The following is a 5,550-nucleotide window of genomic DNA, read 5'->3' as shown; positions in this document are numbered from 1 at the left end:
TCTACTTTTGACACATATCTAAATACACAACTATGATCCTATAAATCAGCAGATTCTGATTTATCTCGCAGCTCTGACTTATCACTCAAGACATCTTCAACAGATAAGATGATCAATAGATATATATTAGAACTTCAACGGATATTGAAATGTAAGCATCAACGGATGAATGAATAGAGTGTCAATGGATGATTAACGAAGCTTCAACGGATAATCATATCTTGACTTTTGATCAGATCCCAAATGTCAGACAGATCCTGATTCCCGACATAGACAATTCCCAACATAATATTTTATTATTCATTATTAATTATAATATTCTCCCTGATCATCAATACATAATTACAACATTAGTCATAGCGACCAAATCATACCATTTTATCTTCTATAGTCCAATTATTTATAGGATATAATGTATGTAGACCTATAGTATACTATGCACTACAAAAACTTAACTTCATTGGAAAATTTTCATATATCAGCTCATTGTTGATTAATTACATTCTGGTCCCTTTGGTTAATTACATCTGAGTCCCTTCTCTAACATATAACACTTGTTCATTTTAAAATTACATATTGTAAGATTTCTACAGTAAGTGGAAACATGTGTTGCTCAAACGCCAAGAACAACACAGATCAAAGGTCTTCAAAATCAGCAGCACTGGGGGTAAGCAAAACCAAACCGAAACTGAATCGAACCGGTAAATTTGGTTCGATTTGGTTTAAGTTTTTTTTAAAAAAAATTTGGTTATTTCATTTTTTCGGTTTTAACCGAAATAAAATCAGTTCGGTTCAGTTTTTTATAATATTGATTCGGTTTTAACCGAATAATATATATATATATATATTTGAATTACATTTTATATATAATATAATATAGATAATTAGATAAAGTTGGTAAATATTCATTGAAAATACATTAATACACACTCGACTTGACTAACAGGGAAAAAAATATAGATGACCTAACTCACACCTATTACCGCGCCGCTGATTCTTCCATTCTAATTTAAGTAATATGTAATGATTAATGAACTTTATCATGTTACTGTTCTTTCTAATATTTGTACTGCTACTTTCTAATATTTGTAAAATGGCCTTTGGCATTTAGCGACTTGGCTATAGACCAGAGCTTCATTTTTATGTACAAATATGCTATGCAATTTTTCTTGGAAATTGGAATTTTAAGAATTTTCTTGGAAATTGGCTCGTGACACAGGTTTTTTTCAAAATTCGGTTTATAGAAACCGAACTGAACTAATCGAAATAATTCGGTTCGGTTTTGGACCGATCTAAATTGATATTTCGGTCCGGTTCGGTTAAGATAAAAATGTAATTTTGGTTTTCTGTTATTTTGGTTCGGTTCGATTTTTGACCGAACCGACCGAATGCTCACCCTAGACAGCACATAACCCTTTTCTTCTTTGAACACGGTTATGGAAAGACATAATAACATATCCATTGATATATAACAAAGTTGCCCCTGTTTTTAATATTTATTTAAAAAATTTGTTATTTGTTGGAATTGAACTCATGTATTTGGATTGCTCTACTCACCACCATACCAGCTACACAACCATATGTGTTGTTAATCATACACATGTTAGGTGTGCTTGTGTGTCATGAGTAAGTAAATATTTGGTATTATATATATTGAGAATAACAAATAACTTCTAATCATCTTTTTCTTTACATTAATACTTTGTATTTATATCGTTACATAGTATATATTATTAATTTATGGTATATAGTCAACTTATTATTTTTAAATCATTCAACCTAGTGATATAATATTAGTAAATAATTCGATATATATGGATTATTGTAATAGATTAACTATATATTTATAATTATTTAATAAATTCACACGTAATTATCATAAATTTATCTGAAGTATATTAATATGGATACATATATACAATAAAAATAATTATTAAAATTGTATTGTTAGAAAGTAAATGTAAATTAATTCTTACAATATAATATTTTATATTTTAGTCATTTGGTCAAATTGATCGTAAAAGTAAAAGAAGTCAACAATTATGAGATATAATTACTCTTTATTGTATCCACAAGTAAAACTGTTTTTAATTTTTATTCGGATTAATATATTAAATTTATTTGGCACTCAGTATCAGAATGTCAATTAAGTTTTAAAAAATACTCAAAATTTAACTGTTTCTCATAAAAGGTGTCAAAGCTTTATCGAGCTAAAATGTTTTTATTACTCTCAGCATTGTTATGTTTTTTTGGTTTGATGATGACATCATCTCAATAAAATTGGGTGTTTTTAATATTCTATATTCACATGAATTAGTGCGTCAAATACATTGATAATTTCACGTCAAAAATTAACGTAGATCAAAGTTCTTAGATTGATTTGTAGTGAGTTGTTAAGGACTTGGTCTAGTTATTAAAAAATACTCAAAACTAGATCCAAGATCTCGCTCGATCGGGTAAAAGTATGAGCGCAGTATTTGTTAGGCACAAAATATTCGCTAATAATTCACGTAAGTATACGCGTTCGCAAGTAATATAGAATGATTTCTAGTTCGTTCCCACAGAGACTCTGATTAATTATATTTAATTAACACTTACTCACCAATGTATGATTACTTCTCAATGTCAAGACAATAACACTTAAGGTTGATTAACTAATTATTAACTACGAGAATTAAACACTTAAATTAACACTTAAATTAACAATATTAAACACACATGAGATCATACCTTCATTACTACTTCATTCAATAGTTATTGTTATTGCTCTTAGCATGTAACGGTGATGATATTAATCGAACAACACGAAACTGATAAAAGCCAACTTTCGTTGCACAAGTCTGATAAGTGGCATTTTATACCACTTAGAACGTCTTATAATGGCTTGAATTGATGTCTTAAAATCAAGTATTTTATGTATTTGATGCATTTTTCTAGTGTTTGTGCATTTTAGGGTATTAGTTGCATTTCGGGAGAGATTTCATCAATAATAAGCCTTGGCATGTGTTTAGCATTGCAAGTGGGAAGATAGGAGCAGATTACAGCGAAGAAACGGGAGAAAAACTGATCAGTTTCCAGTACGGGGCTGAGCGCCCGCTCAGCTCTGTTGAGCGACCGCTCAGGAAGCTGAGCGCCCACTCAGGAATGTTGAGCGGCCGCGCAGGGTCGGATTTTCAGAATATTTATTTTAGACTCCTATTTCTGTTTGACTTCCAACTTCTGATTTAGCTGGGCTTTATGGGGCTCCTATATAAGTAGATTTCAGAGACATTTTATAAAGGTTGGATCGTAGTATTAATCGAAGAGCGAGGAGATAAGGAAGAAGACCGTTTTAGAATACCGCAACGAAGAGGACGCATATTATCTTGTGATTCTTTATTTTGTTGTAACGTTGGATGCTAGTTTTCTTTACTTTGAACCTATATACTCTTGTGACGTACTCTGGTTTAATATAAGTAGTTTTAGTTATTATTCTCGTGTGTTATTATCATGTTTTCATATGAACCCATGATGACGATGAGTGCTATCATGGGCTAATCGTGATCATGGGGTCGTAACGGATTTACTATGGAATTCTTTAGTTAGTTGTTTAATACCTTAGTGTGTGATGATTATATGATATCTAGTATTGGTTGTGCGTATTCATCTTATGTGCGTCACGAATATATAAGATAGGGTGTTAATCTCTTGTGAAGCGACGGTGGATCTTGAGATTTAGAACTTGCCATGCTAGCATAGGTTCATGTAAGAGTATGCATGATTAGTGGGTAACTTTAACCGTTTTATTCGTCCTGTGTAATCAAAAGGAATAACTTGTGCTTAAATCGTTATGTTGTCAATTTTTGTAGACATATAGGGACTCAACATAATTGATGCCTATTCAACTTCTATCTTAATTGTGGATGTTTGGTAGAATGGTATTAGTACAATGAAATTTGGCTTTTATCAGTTTCGTGTTATTCGATTAATATCATCACTGTTGCATGCTAAGGATAATAACAATTACTATTGAAGGAAGTAGTAATGAAGTTGTGATCTCATGAGTATTTTAATACTGTTAATTCAAGTGTTAATTAAGTGCTTAATTATAGTAGTTAATTGTAGTTAATAATTAGTTAACCAATTCTAAGTGTTATTGTCTTAACATTGAGAAGTAGTCATACATTGGTGAGTGAGTTTAATTGAACATAATTAGTCCGAGTCTCTGTGGGAATGAACTAGAAAGTATTCTATATTACTTGTGAACGCGTATACTTGTGTGTGTTATTAGCACGTGTTTTCGCCCTAACAAGTTTTTGGCGCCGCTGCCGGGGACTAGGCGTATTGTTTAGTTTATGTACTTACCATCATTGGTCATTAGGACTCAGTGATTAAGACGTGTTACTTATTGTTTCAGGTTATGTTTCAGGTACTTTAGCGAGCGTTTATGCAAACACGTTCTCGTACTCGCAAAAGGACTTTAGATACTGCTGAGGAGACAGACGAAATTCTTGATATTCCAGAGAAGATAGATTTTGAAGATTCGGATTCAGGAAGTGAGCAGAAAGAGCCAGTAATCATGGGTGATCGTATTGTTCCGGCATATCCAGCTCTTATGGACTTTTCTCGGCCCAAAATTGATGACATTCAGTCTAGCACTGTTCATCCGGCTATTCAGGCTAATACCTTTGAAATCAAGCCGGGCACTATTCAGATGGTGCAGAATTCTGTTTCTTTTGGAGGTGCTGCGACTGAAGACCCCAACATGCACATAAGGAATTTTGTCGAGATCTGCAGTACTTTCAAATATAATGGTGTGACTGATGAGGCTATCAAGCTGAGGCATTTCCCATTCTCACTGAGGGATAAAGCTAAGGACTGGTTACATTCTGAACCAACTGGGTCTATCACTACTTGGCAAGATCTTGCGCAAACGTTTCTGGTGAAGTTTTATCCAATGGCGAAGACTGCGGCTATGAGGAGTGCTCTTACTCAATTTGCGCAGCAACCTACAGAATCTATGTGCGAAGCTTGGGAGCGCTACAAGGAGATATTGAGAAAGTATCCACATCATAGAATGCCTAATTGGACGGTGATCACTGGTTTCAATAATGGTTTGGGGGCCCAATCTCGGCCCATGCTCGATGCAGCAGCTGGAGGCGCCTTGTGGGCCAAAAGCTATACTGAGGCTTATAATCTTATTGAGACTATGGCTACAAATGAGCATCAAAACCCAACTCAAAGGATGATGCCTAGGAAGGTAGCAGGTATTCTGGAAGTCGATGCAGCTACAGCTATTGTAGCGCAGCTCCAAGCACTGTCTATGAAGGTCGATTCTCTAGTCACCTATGGGGTCAATCAGATAGCAATGGTCTGTGAGCTTTGTGCAGGTTCTCATGCTACGGATCAGTGTTCTCTTGTTAATGAATCTGTTCAGCATGTGAACAATTATCAGCGACAACAGCAGCCTGTGCCAGCTACTTATCATCCTAACAACAGAAATCATCCAAATTTCAGCTGGAGTAATAATCAGAATGCTATTCAGCAACCATATCAGCAAGGCGTAACTAA

General features: G+C 34.0%; 1 non-coding gene across 1 annotated transcript; it reads right to left on the bottom strand.

The window, feature by feature from the left end:
- Positions 1–4,951: 4,951 nt before the first annotated feature.
- LOC141669570 (small nucleolar RNA R71) lies at positions 4,952–5,058 on the bottom strand. The gene has a single exon (XR_012553843.1). It is a non-coding gene; the product is annotated as a small nucleolar RNA R71 (small nucleolar RNA).
- Between the last annotated feature and the right edge of the window lie 492 nt (positions 5,059–5,550).

This window comes from Apium graveolens, chromosome 6 (assembly GCF_009905375.1).
Source record: "Apium graveolens cultivar Ventura chromosome 6, ASM990537v1, whole genome shotgun sequence".
NCBI lineage: Eukaryota > Viridiplantae > Streptophyta > Magnoliopsida > Apiales > Apiaceae > Apium > Apium graveolens.
This window is presented reverse-complemented; position numbering and strand designations above follow the sequence as displayed.